Genomic DNA, 21,302 nt, shown 5'->3' on the forward strand with positions numbered 1-21,302 from the left:
TTCTCTTCCCTCTTCCCCTCTTCGGCTTCAGTTTCACGCTAACGTTCCACTTCTTACTCCCCAGGCGGCAGAGTCACCGCCGCCCCCAGCACGGCTCTGACAGCCCCCCTCCGCCCCGGGGGAGAGCGCGCAGCCTGACAGGGCACCCTCTGCTCCTCCTCTCTGCGAGGGACGCCATCTGCCCAGGCAGCGAGGCTCGTACTGGGGCAGCGCCTGCGCCACGTGCCTGGGAAGGAGGCCCTCCCACCCCACCGTGGGGTCTGGTTGCCACCGGGCTAGATGAAATTTTGCCCCTTCCCTCTGCTCCTCCTCTTCCTCTGCAGCCTCATGCAAGCGCTGCCGGAACGGCTGAATGGAAAGGTTTCCGTGTGCCACAGTGTGTCTTTTTTTTCTCTCCTAAATAGAGAAGTTGCTCCAAAAAGAGTCAAAAGAAAATCCCAAAGAAGCCATGCGAGTTTTCCCTTCAGTGTTGGATCAGGACAAAGCAGGGTGGAAGGCGCATTTTTGACGGAAGGTACGGTGATGCTCCCGTGACCAGAGGACGAGCCAGCTGAAGCGTGCAAAGCGCGGAAGGGTATGACCAGCTCTTTAGGTAAAGGGATGGATGGATTTCACAGAATTTTGTGGCCGAGTTATAGCTATGTTTGGAGGTTTGCAAAACTGACATCCATTAACTTCTCTTTTCCAACTTTAAACTCAAGCCTGCAGGTTTTCAAGGTGCTTCAGCTAAAATCATGGTTATGCAGGAGATACGAATTACTGGTCTTGGTTTTTCGCCTTCCTTCAAGTCTGAATCCAGGTTTTCTAAGGTAACTTCTTTTCACTTCAGTGGTTTTTGAACGAGGGTTTTCAACAATTTTTAACCATAACAATACTATCACCTTCCAGCAATACTTTGTTTAATTATTAGCGTTTTTTGATGGACCTTCTTCAAGGAAACCCCAGATGGAGTGTATTGCCTATGTTTTTCCTCTTATTCATTAACCAGGATTGGACAAGCAGCGTTCTCCCGTAAACAGCTATCCTGTTTTCTTCATAACTCATTATGATCTTCTAGTAGTTTTATTATTTTATCTCTTTTTAGATTGTCAATCAATTTCCTTGTGAACTAAGTAAGTTAAAACTAAGTAATTTAAAAATTCCTGCAATCAAGGTCCTGCCCTTCAAAAGAAGGCGCCAGGTCTCGGGTACAGTTTCCAGTTTCAGCATTTTTACTGACATTGTCATTAACTCCTTTGCACAACCCTTCAGATCCCTTGCATGAGTCATCTCTGTTCTAATGACCGCCGTCTGGTCTTTAACCAATTTATGGTAGTCACTGCCCCAGGCCTTTTCAGTTTATTACCTTGCTTCAATTTATAAAAATAAATAAATAAAAAAAGGACAGTGCTGTCTTAGTTTGACGTGTCATTGTCTGCTCTTGGAAAGTAAAAAAAATGTAAAAATAAAGCACGAGACTCTCCAAAATGAGGGGTTAAGATATGCAAACAGAGCTGACAATCGCATCAACTGTTCACAGCCTTGCAAGCACGCAAAGTTTTCCTCCCAAAAACGTGGCTGTAGACCTGAAAGCACCGGTCTGTGTAGGCCGTGCTGGTTCAGGCTCGAGAACCCTTTTTCCGTCTTGCCTGAAGGTGTCCCCTTCACAGCCGGCTTCAGGTGGGTTTATGATAAACTTGTTGCTGTGTGCTAAATGCCACCCTGCTCCAGGCTAACTGCTTTACCATTAATTGTCCTGCGGGTGCACCCTCACCCCTCAGTCCTGTGCACGGAATTGCAGCAACCCACACCCTGCTGCCTCGGCCTGGCAGCAGCCCACCCCAGACTGCTCCGGTGGACGTTATCCCGGAAAAAGATTCCTGAGCTTCTCTATTGCATTTCTCGGTCTCTTCATATTGAGTGCAGGTTGGTCGGTCAGCCTTGGGCTGCGAGCACCCAAGCACGCAGGGCGACGGCATCTGCCCCAGCCCGGCCAGTGGCTGGCAGCGGTCACCACCTCGTGTGCGCAGGGAGAGGAGCAGAGACGACGTCTGCCGCTCCCCGGGGGACTCGGGGCAAGACAGAGGGGAGGCGGCGAGGGGAGGAAACAAGAGGGCATCTGGGCGGGCGCCTGCCCTGCTCCTGCCCTTATTTTCCCTGCTCCTTGGCTATAAACCGCGATGCCAGTCTCCGGAGCCGTCAATCTAGCATCCTCCACTCTCAGGAAAGTAACTTTGAAAAAGTGACACGGATCGAACATGTAAAATGCTTTTAAATTTTCATGTAAATTCCATCCTTGCTCTCCTGAGTCTGGAGGTGTCCAAAATTTGAGAAGCAGAAAATAGATTTTGAAAGAAACATTAAGCTATTTGCTAGCTTCTCTGTATAAAAAGTATTTAAATGTGCAGCGTTCTGAGTCTTTAAATACCATGGATTTGGTTATGTATTCTTATTTTTCTAAGCTTTGCCCGTAAGTCGTATGTCAATAAGTTAAGCTGTGCTTGTTGCCTGAGCACTTTTACCTTCTGCTCCCCAGAGTGAGTGTCATCTTTGTAACAGGCGGCTCTACCACTTCCCTGTGTTTGCCAACTGATCAGTTAATTACTGACCCTGGCCCTCAGCACACTGGGCTATGCCACCCAGCTGAGGTTTGAGCTGGAAAATTTGCCGAAATACGGTTTTAAAGTGTTTATTTCACTGTGTTTTAAGAGATCAGGAACTGGGCGCTGTAGGACATGACGATGAAAATTAATTGATGTCCCTCTTTCATCCAGCCACGCAGCAGTTCAGATCCTTTAAAGTCCTCTGTCCGTCCCCAGCCGCGGCGCTGCTGCAGCGATCCAGGGCCGTTCCCGCAGGGCTGCCTCAGAGCAGGTGCCAGAGACCTCAGAGGGCTCTTAGCACTCGATTCACATATTTCTGGTTAGAAAAAAAATTAATTGCATTGGAGAGTCCCTGTAGAGCACGGCAGAGCCAGGTAGCAGCACCATGTGTGCCTGCAGGCAGAGCAGCAAAGACTTGCCAGACTTATTAGAGGTCCCTCTCAGAAGACTATTTTCCAGGTTTCCAAAAATGGAGATAAAAATTTATCATCTCTGAAAGATTTTCTTAAGGATACTCTGCTGCGCGCACACACACACACTTTGCCTGGCTCCACTGGGAAACTGAGCTTCAGATACAGTGCCCCTAACCACACTTCATTTTTGGTCCTGGCTTAGGGAAATATTGAAATAGGATGAGTGTTGCTCCCGGTCAACTGAGGAGCTGGTTCGTACACCGCGATTGTTGAGTAATGCTGCGGAGGTGAAACCGTCCACGCGTGTTGAGGAGACTGGAAGGCAGCGGTGCAGCAGACCAGCCCTTGTGTTTCATTATGGGCTGCCCTGGGGACCCGTGAGCTCAGCACGCAGCGTGTGCCGTGCAGGCTGGGACGCGAATTGCTTTGTCACGGGGAAAGTCCCACAGACGTTTCACTTGAGAGGTGTCAACTGGTATGTCGTGATGTTTTGGAATTTTTCTGTCTGTTCTCCAGCCACTGAATATGGGGGGGGTCTCCTATACAGGAGTTTTCAAGTTCTCCAAGGAGGCTTTGCAATGAAAAGGTAATTCAGTGAATTTCGTCTTTTTCTGGCTGCAAACTGCCAGCCAGAAGATCACCTCAGGTCTGTGGGTTTTTGCTCTTTGCCTACATTAATCAAATGATTTCTGCGAATAGTGCTCGGTTTGTGTCACCCGATAAGCAGCTCATAATCCTTACCTGGTGTATGATATCAGGTGGCAAAACACTACTAATTTTATTGCACTTTGTAGTCATATAGTATATTTTTCTTATTTGAATGGATTTATAAATATGCAGAAAAGCTTTCCTGGGGAATATCATACCATCCTAATTTTACTTTTGTTGAATGATGTCCAATGTCTGCTTAACATTCCCTGTTCTGCTGGGTATTCCAGCTGGCAAACTAGAACAGTCACAGTAAATTCATTTCAAAGTGCAAATTAATATTTGCCAAGACGCACTCACTCTCGTTGCAGCATTCAGTCAGCTCTCCCTAAAGCACAATGGGTGGAGAGGCTGAAACGGATGAGATACCTACTGCAATTCACACTAATGCTACTAATGGGAGCTCTACATGAGAACTGGATCAGGCGCTAGATGGATTAATATGTCTCTCTAGTACTTAATTAATCAGCCGGTTTATCAGTAATTACAAATACAGCACTTCTGATCTTCAGGAAAAGCTTATCCCCCTCCCAGAAACCATGCACATATCTGATTTTCATGTCTGAGGAGTGCACATTTAGCAGTTGCTCACTAAAATTCTGATTTTTTTTTTTTCAATTGAAAAGCTTCATGCTTTTTTTTCTGTTTTTATTAAATGGATGTTTTCATGGAAAGCACCCGTTCCCGCTAGAGAATTTATGTGAAAACAGTCTTTTAATCACCTTTTATCAGAACTGTTTTACACATTCTTCAACCAGTCGCAGAGTTTGCACGGGCCGAGTGTCCCCAGCAGCCCGGCTTGGTTAGCAGAGCAGGCAGAACCATTTTAATGGGGTACAGATGTTTTTACTGTTTCTTGCAGAGACGCCAGAAGAAGCGTTGTGCCCAGATGTTTTGAAATTGTATTCATTTATGATACTTAGGACTGATTTTTATACTGGCATTTTATCGAACAGATACGGCTTTAGTGGGAGATTTCAAAATTAGTGATAGGTTCACTACAAAAATTATTCGATTTGTGATTTGAAGGTAACAACCATAAGGGCTGAACAAACTTCATCTGGTTTGCTGGAAGAAGAAGAGAAAGAATTTCACAGTAAAACGTGTTCAAATCCTGGCGCCTCTGAAGTTGTGGGCGCTTAGTTGAGCTGGGGCTCGTCTGGAGAAAGACCAGTGCAAATCGCTGCTGCTCTGTATCAGCCTCGAGGTTGAGAGTCCAAGGCACCGCAGGAATTCATTAGATGCTGGTACTGTGGGAGCGGGACCTCTGGAAAAGCAGTGTCGGTAACAAGGACACTAGGGAAACATTTGGGTTTATGCCTAAGGGTAGTTTCTGGCTACTTCGGTCCCGCTGACGGCTTTTGCAGGTGACTGGGAGACTTCCAGGTTTGGAGGGCTTGTAATGAGATTAGCCTTGGAGGGGTCTTGAACTTGAAGCACTGGCAGGAAAGTTTCTACCCCAGCACTCTGGCTTTGCAGCCTGTGGTGGCTGTATTGAGGTTCCTGAAGGAAGTGGGAATGAAGAAGATGGGCAGCTTGGAATTACTTCTTTTTCTTGGGCAGAGTTTGGGAACGGAACAAAGGAGTTTGAACAAGAGATAAAAAAAAAATCATCTGTGGAACTGGTGGTCTTCTCGGCTAGTGACTTCTCTGGCTGTGTCTTACCTGTGTCTTCACCAAGCCTCTAAACGAAACACGGCAGTTATGAGGCCAAGATAATTCATTTTAGGGGTTCTGCTTCTTCTGTGGCTTGAGGTTAGTGGGGTATTTTTTAACAATGGCCTGATCTTGGTTGATTTATTCTACACATCTTCTGTGTTGGGCTTTGTTGCGATGGGAGGCAAGTCAGGACTAAGACATCCCGAAGGAGTGGAGTACAGTGCACTAGATTAAACTCAGGAGCTGTCATCAGTAAATCTCTCTTTTGTGGATGATTAGTGGGAGAATCAAATGCGACATTTTAGATTCTCCACGTGGATAATCTGAATAACCACACTAGGAGCTGGCAAACTGACTTTTTTGGTTTGGCGTTATCTTTACCTTTCAGTTTTTTCTCTCTTTCCTAAGTTTAGTATGTATTTTTCACTTACAAAGATGGTTGTATTTTCGATATAAGAGATATATTTTCTAAAAAAGGGAAATTAACATATTATTTCTTTCATTTGAAAACTGGAATGTTAGTTATTTTTTTCTAAACCTTCTGTAAAGTCAGCTCAGTTTCAAACTTTTCAGTTTGGGTAGTTGTAGAATGTATCAAAAAGCTTGAATTTAAGGAAGTTGGCAGGATATATATATTTTTTTAAAGTCAATTCCTCACTCAGTTTCCATCCCTACTGAATTTAAAGTAGACTTGCATTAGGTAGCAAGTTTTCACATGCCAGTAACCTGCCTTATGGGCCATGCTCTTTCTATAAATATTGAAGTTTATACTGAGTTTATATTGGAGAGCACAAAGCTTTCCAAAGGGGATAACACCGCGCCCTAGAATTGCTCAATTCATTTATTGTGCGGAGATGCGAGGGTGCTGAAGTATTCTGCTAAAGCAAGCTTACTCAAGCTGAAAACATGTCACTCACAGTTTTCTTTCTGCTCTCTCCTCTTTCTTCACAGCCTTGGTGGCCTTTTGTGGTTGTAATGACCTGAAGTAAATCAGCCCCCTCCGCTGTTAATTCCTGTGACTGACACAACCCTGACCGGGGCTGTCACTGAGACAGAGTGCTGGGTTTCAGGATATTAATTATCCTTCCGAATATTTCTGTTCTTCTTCGTGTTGTTGTGACAGAGAACGTGCCCCGCTGTAAAGGGAGGTCTCAGGTGGCTGAGACTGTCACAGCCGTAGCAGAGGCGGAACCGCTGCCTTGCTGCCAGCTGGCCCTGAACTGGGCTGAAGGTTTAAGTGGCCCACGGGGAGCACCCCACACCCCGACGGCGGAGGGGCTGGCGCACCAGGTGGGAGCCGGCACGGAGAAGAGGTGCCCGTATTTGCGCTGGTTGCTCCGGGGAGCTTGAGCCCTGGCTGGTGTTGGACAGTCCAACGCTGGATGTGTGTGAACCTCCTCTGTGCTCAGATAGGGCTGCAAAGGTTTAACTGGTATTTTTCCAACGACAGCTTGAATTTCAGTGGGTTGGTGAGCCAAACTGTGGGAGATGTAGCGCCGTTCCTGACCTTGGTGGACCTTTCAGTTGTGAGCTGCTGACAACTACTTAATGACTGAGTAGCTTTGATGTTCTGCTAATGTGCCTTCCTTTGCTCCCTTCTAGTAGGTCTCTTCCAGTTCCCTAAGCTGGGTCACTCCCTGCTTGAGCCAACAGCTTTGCCATTTTAAAGAGAAAGGAATGGCTCAAGCATAAAAATATTTATTTGCATTGTACATGCAGGCTGGAAGGAAATCCTTTAATTAAAGACCTGAGAGGTCAGAGAAGATACGTGGGATGAATGAACTCAATTCATTTATCGGTATACGCATGAATATGCACAGATTCAATGAACTGGTGAAAGCACAGTAAGTTTAATTCATGCAGCAAAAATTTAAAACATGGAAAGGAAAATCTAGGAAGGCTTCTCTGCTGAAATAATCAAAGTGAGAACAGAGCAGAGATCAACTTACAAAGCACACATATGGCCAGACTTCTCTGCGTTAGAAACACCTCCAGAATCACTGTTTACTTAACAAATGGAATTGTACTCTTTGTTTCTCTCTGAATAAGGGTTCAAATATTTTTAGAATATTTTTAATATACATGTTAAATACAGTAATAGAAGAGGAGGAAGACATATAGTTACAGAAATATATGCTAGTTCTGCCCTCTGATAATGCAAGGTTGACTAATTGGTGATTTTGGAACCACCAAACCTGTATTCAGTAGCACTAGGATTTCCATAGTGAGGGATTCAGCACATTAGAAGGTCTGGGGGTGTCTGTGATGGAATGATACTATGATGTGAACAGTTTACAGTTGAAAAAAACAGCCCAACATAAGAAAGAATAGCCAGCTTTTAGTAAAGTTAAAGAAAAATGTGTCTAATTTACAATTTAATAAATGTTTAGGGTTTAAATAAATTTTGTTTCTGTAATGATAACATAAGGTTCCTCCAGCTCACCAGTTACAGACATCGAGTGCCATGCAGTGAGTGCATCAAGGTAGTATACATCTGGTCTTAATAGAAAAGCTGTAATCATAGAATCATAGAATGGGTGGGAAGGGACCTTAAGGATCATCTCATTCCACCCCCTGCCCTGGGGACACCTCCCACCAGCCCAGGTTGCTCCAAGTCCCGTCCAACCTGGCCTTGAACCCCTCCAGGGATGGGGCAGCCACAGCTTCTCTGGGCAGTCGTCCTATCGTTACACTCCCTGATCCAGAGTCTCTCCCCATCTTCCCTGTAGACCCTCTTTCGGGACTGGAAGGAGATATACGCGCAGCCTTCTCCATATCCCAGGTGACGAGGTCTCCCTTTCCCTCCCAGATAGGGCCTACATTTTCCCCAGTCTTCCTTTTACCACTGATGTAGAAGCGTTTCTTATTGCCCTTGACATCCCTGGCCAGACTTAACTGCGTCTGGGCTTTAGCTTTCCTAACCTGATCCCTGGCTGCTTGGGCAATTTCTCTGTATTCCTCCCAGTTTACCTGTCCTTGCTTCCACTGTCCGTAGGCTTCCTTCTTCTGCTTGAGTTTGTCCAGAGGCTAATGTGGATGGAGAAACTCCTGTCCAGAAGTGGAAGAGCAGAGCTGCTCTGAAGCCTCCCTGCAGTGAGGATTTGAGCCTGGGGACAGCTAAGCATCTGCTTCCAAACATCCACGTGTTTCACTCAGAGATAAAGCAACGGGAAGTTCTGGCTGCGGGGCATCACCAGTCTCCCACTGAGCAAATAACATTGTGATGAGCAGTGTACTGAGACTGGAAGACTGGAAGACTCCTTTATGGAGTGTAAGCTGGCTATTGCCATCTTTTGAATAGTTCTGCTTTAGGTCGTCTCTTCCAGAATTCCCCCTTATTCAGATAGTCGATGTTATTCCCCCAGTTCAATCACCTCTCACTCCCACACATTTATTTCCCTGCCATTTTGGGCCCAGACCTGTTCTTGTGTTGATGACGTTGTTCGATACAATCACCATCGTACTGATTTCTGGATCAACAGAAATTTGACCCATCATTTATCGCTGCCTGTAAACTCTTCAGCTTCTTTATATCCCTTCAAAAATGCAAAGCAGGTCCTTTGTCTCCAGCCCCATTTCTTGCCTTGGGTGAATATGCTCCACTGACTCAGACAGCCTTTCCCTGGGGGCTCTGGAAGCACCCTTGCCCATGCCCCTGGAGCACCCCCTCTGCAGAGGCTGAGCCTGTTGGTCTCACGCTCAGCGCAGCACTCAGGGACATGCCGTGCCTCGTGCTCCGTTTTGTTCATTTATTCACATGGAATTAAAAGTACTTTGCATCAAAAATAATGAATAAGTAGGGCAGGGTAGTGAGTTAAAAATAAGCTGTGACACGCTTCAAGTGTTCCTTCATGTCCGGTTACATCTGATTACTGTACCACTCGCAGTGACCACTGTCACAACCATTTCCCTGGCACGGTTAGAGCGGCTAATACGTACGGCGGCTTCCCTACCGCTGGGCTTCGGGACTGGAACTGCCGAGGAGAGTGCGCTATCCTAACCATAGCACGTGATGAGAAATGATCTCTGTTGGCAAATCCAGCTTTAAAACGCTGGACTGAAAACATTACTCCATTATTTAGGAGGAGAGGGTGCAGCAGGCCTATTACCAGCCACTGCTATTACTCTATTACTGATGCTCTAAAAGTTTTTGAAGACGACAAGCTGAAGTTGTTCAGTTATTAATAGAGATGTTATATTTTATTAATTTCAGATGAAAAAAACATAGGGTATGATATAAAATTCCCTGAAGTTGAAGCGAGACATGTTTTCAGTACATTGAACCATTGAAAAGAAGTAGTCGAGTGAAGTGACATTATGAACCTCGCATCTTATGGATGCTTTTTCTACACGTCTCTTTAAGTGGTGTCCTCACACCATCCAGCCAACCACAACAGCTACCCTTTAGGTCCTCTCTTCTCCATGGGGGACTCTTGCAAGCGTTCCCGTTCCACATTTACCACGCAAAGGGCTGGAGTACGGTCCTGCACCTCTGCCACGGCACTGAGCTAACGCAGGTGGCTCACGACAGAAACCGCGCTAGGTGGCTGTGTTTACTCTCCTGCGTGCTGACGTGTTGTACCAGAGGCTGTCTGAAAAATAGGGGGCTGAGTTTTTGGTCCTATGGCTTTTGCCTTTGGTTCAGGGCAAGGCTCTGAACACTCTTGGTGCTGGGTGGTGGAGGAGACCATCTCTGCGGAGTAGCACAGACATTTTCTTGTATGAGCTGCAGCACAGGATACGTTGGGTTGTGCTCATGTGGGGGCAGAGTCCTTTTGGGGTGCTCATAAGTGCACCCTTGCCCACAAGCGTGGGTAACTCAGCTGCAGAGTAACGGCATTGGTTTTACTGGGTAAAGTTTGCTCACGACTGACAGCTTTGATGGACCAGATTCTTGCAGCAGTAGAACAAACGCTCAGTTTGTGTTAATGCTCAGAGGCTGAGACAACTGTGGTGCACTTTGGGGTTGACACCTGTTCAGTGCTGGTTAATCCTGAATTTGTCCCATTAAAATACAATCATGCTGTCATTTCAAATGTGGCTGTTTTCTGTACAGACATGCACAGAACTGAAAAAGCTTTTTTATTCTACTCCAGCTGCCTGGAGCAGATAAGTCCTATCTATATCTTATTTCCATGCTTTATATCTACCAGAGGCAGGAATCCAATGCGCAGATATCACTGAGGCATCGCTGTGTTAAATAGTGGACAGATACAAACATGGGACTATGGACAGACGCGTATTTTGTAATTCCCCTTTACAGAGTTTTTTAAGGTGAATTTGCGGGATTCCTCCCCTGCCATTTTTTTAACAATCAGTGTTTTTGCTGTGCATCTGCATTTGCAGCCTAGCAGAATCTGGCCCAGTTTCTCGCTTATTGGTTCCTCAGGGTTAATCCAGTACAAACATTTTTCCTAAGGGCTAAAGACAACTTGTATCTCGCAGGAAGAATAAAGTGCATCATCAGGTAAGATGCTGACAGCAAAAATAGCTTCCCAAATAAATTGAGACCTAAGAAATTATGTCTGTTAATCTGTTGGAAAAGTTCTGCTGGTGACATCAATATCCACATAGACAAAGCCCAGCGTAATATGAATGTTAGCAGTTGCAACCACTTCGAATGCATAAGCAAAAATGCCTCCCATAATATTTAAGTGGGATAAACTTCTGAGGAAAGAACAGAGAACATTCCTTACTTTCTTATTCTTTTCCATTTCGATATTTTGTTTGTCAGCCTTCTGAGTGTAAAATACTTACTACGTTAGCAAATGACATAGACTGTAGGGCAGCGATAACAGCCCACTGCAGAGAAAAAAAGGGTGTTACTGCTGACCCAGAAGGTTTCCATTTGTGGAAGCTATTACTTGTGATCTCATTTTTTTGGTCCCATTTCAGACACTGTGGTTCTTCTGGGCCACAGACGGGAGCAGAAATGGTGCAGTGGGAATGCAACGTTGGTGCTAATAAGGCTTAGTTCACTCAAAAATCACCGTGCGCTTTGGAGACCACTTGGACTGAGCCTCTCGGTCCTGCCCGTGGAGGGTACAAGCCTTCCGTTTTACCCCTGGGGGAAAGGCTGCGCAGAAAAAGTAAATGCTTCTGCTGGGCCAAGCGTGCCATTTACTTTTTGTGTCGTGGTCACACTCCAAACCAGATTTCCTTCACTTATTAACTTAAGACCTGTACATCAGCTCAAAATCATGCGTACTAGCAAGGTGAGATGCCAGGATGGAGGTGAACAGTTGAAACTCCCACTGAGACAAGCCTTGAGAAGAGGACTACGTTAAATAATGTTTTTCCATTTGTGACAGCAAAAATAAAGATGACAGAGAGACTTTTCAAAGTATAAGCAGAAGATAAACACCTACCCACAACGGAGCATCAATGGGAGTCACCTGCTATCTGTACACACATAATAGGTCAAAAACAAAGCAGGCTAAATTTAACTCCCAATCTGCGTGTTAATGTAGAAGTTTTGCTATAGGGTTACTCAGAAGTGATAAACACATAGGAAAGGAAATGCCCAACCCCCAAAAGTTACAGGAGATGCACTTTTAAATTCATGGGGACTTCAGCAAATGAGAATGAAACCCAACCTTTTCAAAAGACCTGCTTTAGGTCCTGGGTAGTTGTTGATGAGTTTACTGGTGGTGTTTGGCTCCTGTTCTCCCCGACATATGCAGACTCATCCGAGGAGACATTAAAACTGGTACCATCTGTGGCTGATAGTTTATAAGCCTTAATTAGTCAAAGTTTATCCTTACACTGAACACAACCAGTGTGTTTAACAGACAGTAGGCCCACACATGTCAGCAAGAAGATTTCCTCTAGATATGCCATCATCCATGCCAGAAGAGTGGGAGGGGAGCTTTAAGGAGATGGCTACAAATGACTGCACAGACTTTTCCCTGTGGCATGCCAAGGACAAGGTTAACACAATCATTTTCATATGTCCCACGGAAGATATCTTCTCTGTAGCTTATTAACAGATAGTTGAACACTTGCATTTGAAACTATAGTAATACTTCAACTAAAACAGATAGTTGGTGTGAACTCGTCTTGATGATGTCTGTCATCTCCACCATCACAGACGGACTCTAAGGTCTAGAAAATCAGCTTTTAACTTCTTCAGCCTACTGTGAATTGTGATCAAGATCTATCTTGGGCTGGGATTCATACAATCTGATTTTAGCCAGGCTTGGCAGCTGGTTTAGCATGACCGTCAGCAATTCACCCCATCCTAAGATAAGACGAGCCAGATGAATTGTCTGTCTCTCTCCTCGGACTAGATGACTAGTTTTGATTAAATCTTCTCCTTTCAACCTTAGGTGAGAGGAATCCTTTGGTGTAGAGGCACTTTGCAATACTCTCTATTGCTTCCACCCTATCTCTGTCAGGATTTGTCTTCAGGTGTCTGGAATTGAAAACCAGTAGTCCAATCCTTAGTGTCACCGATCCAGTTAATATTGTCTTCTTGCATTGGTTCCGTCTAGCGCCCATCCATGAGCACCAGCAAAGCTCAGCCAGTGGTTTGCTCCAAGCAGCTCTGTTGAGAAAAGGAGATAGCAGAGCTTTTCGCTGGAAGGCTAATCCTTTTCAAAGCTGGGGATCATAGTACTGATCCTCCTCTAGGAGAGCACGAACTATCTCACTGCTTCACGTTACTGACTGATAACTAGAGCCGAGCTGGCTGCCGTTTTGGAGGCAGATGCAAAGCAATTCTTCCAGATGGAAGCCAGAGTGAAGCAGGCAAGATGCCATCTGGAAAGAGAGGGGCCTTGCTGTGCAGATGCACATTACAAAAATGATAGAAATATAAAATTGGAAAAAAACCTTATCTGGTGAATGGGATAGTTCACTGAGTATCTTGCTGCTGACTCCTGCCTTTCCAAGGAGGAAGCACAGCAGCATGTAGCCTGGTAATAAAGCCCAGAGTAAGAATCTATTTCCACCTTTCTGGATTTAGCTGTTTGTTGGCTTTTTGGTTTTGTTTTTTTTTGTTTTTTTTTTTTTCCCGAGTCACTGTGTATTTTTCAGTGTGGGGTTTAGCCAGATTTTGCACCCATCTGAACGTCGTATTCCCGACAGCTGTTGTAAACGGTGAGAGGTTTGGGCTCTTGCATTATACAGCTCCACGCACTCCACTGTATTTTGCCCAGGAACTGAAATGACCGACAGGAGCCTTCGCGCAGTGGATAGCGGGAATTGCACCGTGGAGTTAAAGAACGTGTTTCTTACAAAATACTTTTCAGTTTGATGTTGGGTGTGTTCCTTCACAAGAATCTTATGGAGTCAGAAACAAAGAATGGACAAGGAGGAGAAAGTGAGACTGTGAGGATGGTCTGGCCGGTGAACATGGGAATGCCAAAAACCAGGTCTCTCCGTGTGTCAGAGTTATCTTCCAGGCTATTTCTACACTGGTATTTACAATGGATCTTAGGGTCAGGAAAAGCTCGTGCCAGTGGCTCTCTGCAGCAGACCCGTCAGCTCAGCCTCTGGCAGTAATCCGTCCCGAGCTCTGAGGCTGCTGAATCGGCTGCCTGACTGCTCCTCTCCGGAGCGTGATGGGAACTCATCTGCACATCACAGCCCTCCGGTTTGCGTTGCCAGGCAGATGGCTTGTGATTTATCTTGAAACAGCATCATTTATAGAGTATTAATTCATAACAGTCTGAGGATTACTGGATGTGAATCCATTACAGACTGAGAAGGACAGTTTTCTGAGGCAGCTCTTCAGTGCAATCCTGTCTGTAGACTCGTGAATACATTTATGTTCAAGAGCCATCAAATCTCAGACAGACTACATCTGCCGCATCATTTTTTAAAAACTTTTTGTCATGGGAACAAACATGTCGGAAGCCTGTGAGAAGCAGAAATAACAATGATCCATTTCAGCTACTCTTCAAATACCCTAATGAATTTGAGACCACGCATGGATGGAGTCAGAACTGCTTGGTTGTGTGTCACCGTCCGTATTGTCCTCACCTCTAATGAGGACTTGCTTTCAGGACCTTTTTTCTTTCAGGTGGTAGACCTCTGCTGTCTGAAAGCCAACAGGTACAAGGGAGCTGCTCAACAGTGCCTGTGACCGTACAGCAACCAACGCGTGACAGGCGTGAGCGTCTTGTAGCACAAACTCAGTGACTTACTGCCAAACTCCAACAGTCCACAAACAAAACATCAAAGCTCTCTCCTATCGTTCTGCTGCCAGTAGGGCAGCGCAAGGTAGGGAAGGCTGGGATAATGGCTTGAGCGGTTACGAGAAAGCTCTCCAACTGCATTTTGTGTTACAGGAGAGCTGGCATTCTGGATACGTAACGAATACAGGTATTTCTGATGGCTGTCCTGGGGCTTTGGTCTTTCCTTTGTTTTTTAAAGAGAACTGTGGCAACGCAGAGCTGACAGCACTTCTTATCCGCTCTCTGGGCTCTCAGGTGTGAAGCCTCAGGAGCTTCAGGCTCTCTCTCCTCTGGGATAGAAAATCCAATGGTTTTCCCATTCTTATTCCTGCAAACACTGTGCTTCAGGCAATTTTGCTGCAGCTGAGCTTACTGGACTTACGAGATATAGCTTCATATAATAGCTCATAACCAGTAGTAAATATCCAGCTGTACAAATCTCAACAGAAATTAATTGAGATTCACAGTCCTGAAGTGATAACTTTTGACTGTTTAGAAAATCCAATAAAATCTACATAAATCCCTGGAAAAATGCACACCTTTTTCTTGCTTAGAGAAAGCCACACTGAAGGGTCAATGGACTGAGAACCACTCAGGAGAAATTGGGAGAAGGACTGTGATGCATCAAAAATCACAATAAGAGTGATGGGGGAAGAAATCTTTGACTCAAGCCTTGATGAATCTTAACGTGAAGATACGATCCAAAATGCTGTTGTTTGTTCATACCAACCACAATATCTGCCCATGTTTTTCATGTACAGCCCTAGAAACCTGCTGTTGTTTGAGACTGAATGTTTGCACTGCTTCTAGGTGAGCCCCTGCAGAGAACACACACGCTGATAAAAAGAAAATTTGCAATGAGAAAACATCACAATCAGGTAGTACCTAAAGCAGCAGATAACTGGTGGTAGGGCTCTGAACCCAGGGCAGCTGGGAGCTTTGAGATCCCACCGACCAGCTGAGTGGCGGTTCCCTGCTCCCACAGCGCTGCAGGTAGACAGCGGTTCCTGCACATTCCTGTCTTTCTGCAGGAAAGCTGGAATCCTTCTTCTGGGCGAGACGGTGCCAAAGGGCTCCTGCTGAACTCCCGAAAGGACTGCACGGAGGGCTAAAAGCACCTGGCCAAGCGGCCAGGAGACCAGCTGGCCGGCCGTACGCGTGGGGCTCTGGTTCACCAGCCAGCCGCGTGCCCGGTGCCCACGTCGCCTCAGAGGCAGTGGGAAGAGTGGCTCGGCAGCTGCTCCTCCGCAGCGGTTTCCCCCGCGGAAGGTGCTGTCTCCTGATGGGGTTTTGCGGCTGATAGGAAGGCAGCTGCTTACCTAAAAACTGTCTGTAATCCCGGACTTTGCACTCTGAGCACTGGACTCCAGGTGAAGTCAGAGGCACCACTTTGCTGATAAGACTGTGAGTTTTTGTTCAGATTAAGCAACAAAAAAAATCATACTGGCAAAGATTAGAGCAAGGAGCTTGGAAGCAAAGCCTTTTTTCAAAGTGTTGCTCTTAATGGTGTCTCTAGGCTGGAACAGAGAAGCTGAGAACAGCAATACAAATGTTCAGCTTCTCTACTAAGCAGCATTAATTAGGGTCCAATGTCAATTGACAGCACTGTGCTTGGAATCAGACTGTTAGTGCTGGACTGACACCTGACAAACTGGAAAAAATGAGCAGCTTTGCAAATCTATTTTTTATATACTGGCACAGATGAATAAATCAATCAGGAATAAGATGAAAACCGCAATATAGAACTGAAAGCTGTCACAACACTGGCCAGATGTATACAAGTGATCAAAGAATAAACAAATCATTAAGTGAAACAGTTTCCTTCTGGTATCATTACTTATCTGAAGAAAGGAAAAAGTGCAGCCATTTATTTAATGATTTTAAATTGTTGGTGTCTTTATCCTTCTGAATGTCTCATTTCCAAATATGAGCAATAGTGTAAGAAAGCGTAGGAAATGTCATACTGGATGAGACCAATAGCCCAGTACTCTCTATTCGTCAGAGACAGCAGGAACTGCTATTTCGACTCATAAAATCGTAGATTTTGTTGGGTTGGAAGGGACCTTTAAAGGATCATCTAGTTCAGCCCCCCTGGTCACACCCTGCGGTGCATTCCCCCCGTATCCCTGGCACTCCCAGTTGCTGTATTTGGGATGTCCCAGTCCTCCCAGTACCCATTCAGACACCTGCCATGCAGGAATTCGCCTTATCCCTTTGACATCCCGCTAATGCTATTGGTGCCCACAAGTGCCCGTGGCAGCCAGTTCCAGTTGTTCGTTGCTGTGTAATTACTGTGATTTAGTACTGCAGCTCTGTATTCACTTTATTCACCCTCTTCATGAATTTTGTCTGCCCCAGCCACCTTCTCTCCAAACTGAAGACATTTTTATTAGTGTCTTATAAAACAGCTCCTTCCTCTTGATATTTTAGGTGGCCTTTTTCTCTTCCCTGCCTCCAGTGCTTCTTCCTTGAGGTGTGGACACTGGGACATCCACGGTACTCAAAGACATGATGAGCATGCTCAACTTTTATATCGCTGCAAAACGATGCTGTCTTGGCTCCTGCTGCACAATGTCCTGATGATTTCTGAGAACCATCACCGACCACTCCAAGATCCCTTTCCATAGGTGTCAGTGCTTGTTCTGAGTTCAGGTAGGCATGGTTTATATACTTTTCTCCTAGATGTATCACCTAAAATTTACCTATCTTAAAGTTCATCTGCCAGTTTTGTGCCCACCACTAGGTTCTGTGAGCTCCCCTGAATCTGCGTAATTTTGGTGCATTTGCTAGCTGTCAGAAAGCCTGGCTCAGTGGGAGGAGGGAGGCTTCTGATGCACAGGTTTCCATGAACTTGGCCATAATGCAGCAGTGACCCAGTGGCAAAATTCTGTGCTGGGAACACCTGACTGTGTCTGCCTTTGGGAAAGGCAGTCTGACGTGTCCTAAGGGAATGTAGCACCGTGCGTAATTTTACACATATCAGAAATCACAAGGAAAGGCTGCACACACCTAAATTTAATATCTCAACACCTTCCTAACCCAAAAGCATTATCTAACAACCTGCTTAGGTTACTCAAGCCCTTGATTCTCTCTCATACACACAGATTTTACTGAGTTGGAAGAAGATTTCTCCAAGAGCTGCAAGGTGCCTTCATCTCAGCAACACGCTGTATAAACTGTCATCTTCAAAGCTGGTGACAAGCTGACATCTTTCTAATGAGAGCCTAACACATTAGCACTGCTGCCCCAAGGCAGGCAGAAGAGCTCTTTCACAAACGCTGCAAATGAAACCCAGCGTGTCCTTGTAATATGAGCTAGTGATGTGGGGGGAAGGAGGAACCTGCCACTGACAGCTGGCAATGAAGATGTTCAGTTCGGTGGGAAAACTGGATGCAGGTCAGAAATGTACCGTGAGCTCTCTCCGTGTGCTCTGAAGCATCTGTATTGAATCTCCACCTTGCTTTTTTTCTGTGACATAAATGAAACCTTGGCCACTGGGAAGCTGATTTTTAGTGACAAAAATAGATTCCTTTATTTAGTTCATAAGGCAGCGGGCGGCGTTTATCCCAGTCTGTGTTTTGAGAGGCATCAGAAATGATGTGACTGGGAGTTTGTACACAGCTGCAACTTCCATGTTGGTGAACGTCTACTTAAAGCAGCATTTTGAGACCCCCAGCTGTGCCTCCGCAGCTCCTTCCTAATGCCTTTCTGTACTACGGAGAGAAAAAGTACCAGAATGTTGATTTTCTCTGCTTTCCCAAAACAACGTTGAATTAATTACTGTCTGTGGGGAAGAGATGCAAAACAAAGCCTAAAGATAAAACTACTCGCAAATATGTCTGCTGGCTGCCTGAACTGCAGCCGTTCCCTCACCTTGTGATCAATACTGTGTGCGCAATAACAGCTTATTGACAGTTCATTAAATAATTCTTCCCTGTGTTTTTGTGTAATTTTGCGTGAATAGACAACATTATCTTTTATTGTCTGCTGTCTAACCACACATGTTGGTTCTGGCACAGCTTGCTTGTTCACAGGAGAATAAGCAGTTCAGAGTAGAAAAATCCATATTCCATCAACAGCCCTTGTAATTCTACCAGCTCCCCTGCACAAATCCCTCTAGTGACACCGTGAAAATTACCTTCTGGAAGTTGTTTGTTGGGCTATTAGGTTTGTATGCTCTTTCTTAGCAAAGAATACGCGTAACTTTCTATTGATAGATCTTAAAATTGTTTGTCATATCATGTCAACTGCTTGGAGGCGTGAGCTGGTGCAGAGCCTAAAAATAGCTGCCTGAAGATGACTGGACTGGCCTAAAGCCAGGCTGGGATCAAGGAGGAATAAATGTGACTGAAATTCACTTTTGCTCACTCGTGTCCTAAACTCTGACTGAAGACTGGATGAAACTAATTGAAAGGATGAGGCTGTGTATGAAAAAGAGTGAGAATGAGAAGAGAGAGAAGTCTTTACTCCAGCTCCCCCGTTGTTCTCATCACTGACTATGGTAGCACATTGGCCACATTTTAGGCACTACAGAGTCTGGAAAACAAAGAAGTTGGCAGTCACCGCAGAAATCCGTGGAAGGTTGTTTCCCCAAATGAAGAGTAAGAGAAGGAGGTGGAGAGGGAGCTGCCTACCTCCTTCCCAAAATGCAGGAGGTAGTTTGGAGGTGGAGAGGGAGCTCTTTCCCAAACTGCAGCTTTGTACAACATCTTTTCTGTGGTTGAACCCTTCTTTAAAGATAGCGCGGCACGTTCCTGAGCTAATTGGGCAACTGAGTCACATGAAATCATCGGAATCACCATAGCGATAACAAATACATCATCTGGGAAAAAATCAGCTGTTTAAGATGGACCATCAGTGCCCCTTAAATAGATGCTTGCTTAACATTTGGGATTTGGAAATCTCCATGAATAGCAATTCTAATGAATGCAATGCCAAGTAATACCAGCTCCTCGTGTGGCTGGCTTTGACATTTCCAGGCATAGCCTCTCTCCTGGGCCATCATTTTGCACCCACACTTGTCTGACAACTTGCTGAAGAAATGCATCCAAACAGACAATGAAATGCCGGGATGATTTATGCAGGAGGGAAGTAAACAAAATATCACCGAGAATAAAACCTTTTCAAATGCAACTATAAAAAGCAATATCAGACAGTTCCAAGTGCTGGAAAATCGCTTTTCGCACTGCCGCTTGGCTCATTTCAGTTCACTCTTTTGGGATAAGATTTTTCTTAGTGAGGTTTGACCGGACTTTGATTTAAACATCTGAAGGCTCCACAACAAATGGCACTAGGCATTTGGTGCTGTTCATGTTTGGACAGTTAGCTCATAGTCATGGCACAGAGAGTGATTTCCTTAGAAATCTGCTGAGAAGAAAGACATTCAGTAAATCGGTAGGACAGGGACTGTGAAAGTGTCAAGTTTTCTGTCCTGTTCTATTGCTCAGTTTTCATAAACTATAATTACGTTTGCCCATATTACAGCTAGAAATTGTTTTGCCTAGGAAGTTCTCCATACTTTAATTTTCACTTGGACTCATAGTATCGTCTCCCTTCAAATAAATCATTGGTTCCCAGTGTTAATCTTTGTACGTTCTCTCGTTTTGTCTTTTCCCTTCATCCCACGCACCTCTCTCTTAATAACAAAATGCAAGAATGAAATGCAAATGGTGATTTGCCCCGTTTTACCCAGACAATATGTCGAGGAGCTATGCACAAAATCTGTGCTGTGCTGTTCAAACAACTGACACATTCAGTTGAGCATGGGAGGAACACTGAAGATGATGTGCAAACGGTAAAGAGGTCACTTTCTTCAAGATAAAGTGGATTATTTCAATGCAAGACATAATTAAATGCAATTTCTTTGAACTCTCCCTTTTGTGGTCTAATGTATGCTTATTTGGGAAAACAAGATTATTTTTTAGCAATTCTGACTTCCCTACTTGTGGAAATACATGCTCTAAATTCCTTTTTGGCTCCCATGGAGCTTATCATTTACAGATCAAGATTTTTCCATGTGACACAGAATGACATCTTAGTTTGAACGGATCTCCTGTTTCAAATGAAAAGACTAAAATATGGAGAGCGATGTCTCCCACTTGTGAAATGCAGTTCCTGATGAATGTCCTGATTTCTCCATTGTGTGAGAAACTGGTAATACTCTATGTAAAACTCTTTGAAACGTTTCAAAGCTGGTTTTTTTTTTGCGGAAAATTCCACCTTGACAGATGAGTTTCATCCAGCCAAGGCAAGTGACGTAATTTAAAATGTGGGCATCTCCAAAACACTTCTCTGGTGACAATGTAATAGCTTTGTTTTGAAAGTGCCCAATGATCCAAAAATTGGGTTAATGGTTTTCAAAGCTTTCAGATCTGTAGGTGCTGACAGAGCAAATTTAAGAGTGGACAGAAACTTTGTTTTTAAGGTCACCTTTTTCAGACTTTCTAAAACAGACCACTGCCTGAAAACCACTAACCAGTGGGCAAGCACAGGGTAAGGGATAACGATCTAGGGAGCTTTCCATCTAGATAGGTGAGACACATGGCACAGGAAGGCAGAGGACAGAGGCATTTGAACTAGACGTGTTCTAGGCAACCAAAACCTTCTCAGCTGCTTTTTATTCTGAGGCACCAGAATATTGTAGGTGCCATATTTTAGTTATTTATTACTGTAAAGTTTCCTAGATGCTTCTAACTGTGCCTGTGTACCAGCCTAGAGTGGCCCAGGTTTGACAGGACGGAGTAGCTTGTACATATCTCCAC

The 21,302-nt window shown here is 44.9% G+C and overlaps 1 long non-coding RNA gene across 1 annotated transcript; it reads left to right on the forward strand.

Moving 5' to 3' along the window:
* Positions 1-243: 243 nt before the first annotated feature.
* On the forward strand, positions 244-20,368 carry LOC134522128 (uncharacterized). The gene is made up of 4 exons (XR_010072946.1): positions 244-592; positions 702-809; positions 16,972-17,193; positions 17,646-20,368. It is a non-coding gene; the product is annotated as an uncharacterized LOC134522128 (long non-coding RNA).
* The last annotated feature ends 934 nt before the right edge of the window (positions 20,369-21,302 follow it).

Source organism: Chroicocephalus ridibundus, chromosome 11, assembly GCF_963924245.1.
Source record: "Chroicocephalus ridibundus chromosome 11, bChrRid1.1, whole genome shotgun sequence".
NCBI lineage: Eukaryota > Metazoa > Chordata > Aves > Charadriiformes > Laridae > Chroicocephalus > Chroicocephalus ridibundus.